Below are 1,588 nucleotides of genomic sequence, written 5' to 3'. Positions count from 1 at the left end.
AACTGTTATAAAATTCAAAATTCATGCAATTCTTTTCTTTTTCAATTAAGAACATTTTTCATTTAAGAAAGGTGATGGATTCATAAGACATTCATAACTTTAAGGCATAGACACTAAGACACTAATGATCACAAGACACAAACATAGATAAACATAAGCATGATTTTCGAAAAAAACAGAAAAATAAAGAACAAGGAAATTAAAGAACGGGTCCACCTTAGTGATGGCGGCTTGTTCTTCTTGAAGATCCTATGGAGTGCTTGAGCTCCTCAATGTCTCTTCCTTGCCTTTGTTGCTCCTCTCTCATGATTTTTTGATCTTCTCTAATTTCATGGAGGAGAATGGAATGTTCTTGGTGCTCCACCCTTAGTTGTCCCATGTTGGAACTCAATTCTCCTAGGGAGGTGTTTAGTTGCCCCCAACTGCTTTGTGGAGGAAAGTGCATCCCTTGAGGCATTTCAGGGACTTGATGATGAGAGGGATCTCTTGTTTGCTCCATCTTCTTCTTAGTGATGGGCTTGAGGTCATGCCTTCTTAGTTGAATTGGCTTCCTTCTTGAGTTTCTCTTCCATTGAGCGCCTTCTTCACAAATGACTGTGAGGACTTGGTCCAACCTTTGATCAAAGTTGACCCTTTTTGAGTTTGAAAGGGATCTCGGGGATCACCTTCTTCAAGGCCACAACTCTATAGAAGTGGTCTTGATGCACCCTTGAGATGAATCTCTCCATCTCCCATGACTCGGAGGTGAAAGCTTTTGCCTTCCCTTTCCTCTTTCTAGAGGTTTCTCCGGCCTTGGATGCCATAAATGGTTATGGAAAAACAAAAAGCAATGCTTTTACCACACCAAACTTAAAATGTTTGCTCGTCCTCGAGCAAAAGAAGAAAGAAGAGAGTAGAAGAAGAAGAAATGAGAAAGAAGGGAATGGCTTTGTGTTCGGCCAAAAAGGGGGAGAAGTGGTGTTTAGGTTGTGTGAAAATGAAGGAGTGAAGATGGGTTTATATAGGAGTGGGGGGAGGGTGATGCTCGGCTATGGGAGGGTGGGTTTGGGAGGGAAATTGGTTTAAATTTGAATGGTGGGGTAGGTGGGGTTTTATGAAGGATGGATGTGAGTGGTGAAGAGAAAGATGGGATTTGATAGGTGAGGGGTTTTTTTGGGGAAGAGGTGTTGAGGTGATTGGTGAATGGGTGAAGAAGAAGAGAGAGAGTGGTGGGGTAGGTGGGGATCCTGTGGGGTCCACAGATCCTGAGGTGTCAAGGAAAAGTCATCCCTGCACCAAATGGCATGCAAAAATGCGTTTTTAGCCAATTCTGGCGTTAAACACCGGGCTGGTGCCCATTTCTGGCGTTTAACGCCAAGTGCTTGCCCTTTTCTGGCGTTTAATGCCAGTCTGGTGCCCCTTTATGGCGTTAAACGCCCAGAATGGTGCCAGACTGGGCGTTAAACGCCCATCTGCTAGCCTTACTGGCATTTAAATGCCAGTAGGTTCTTCCTCCAGGGTGTGTTGCTTTTCTTCCTGTTTTTCATTCTATTTTTGCTTTTTCAATTGATTTTGTGACTTCTCATGATCATCAACCTACAGAAAACAT

Source organism: Arachis duranensis, chromosome 7 (genome assembly GCF_000817695.3).
Source record: "Arachis duranensis cultivar V14167 chromosome 7, aradu.V14167.gnm2.J7QH, whole genome shotgun sequence".
NCBI lineage: Eukaryota > Viridiplantae > Streptophyta > Magnoliopsida > Fabales > Fabaceae > Arachis > Arachis duranensis.
The sequence above is the reverse complement of the archived record's forward strand: the minus strand, read 5'-3'. Positions refer to the sequence as shown.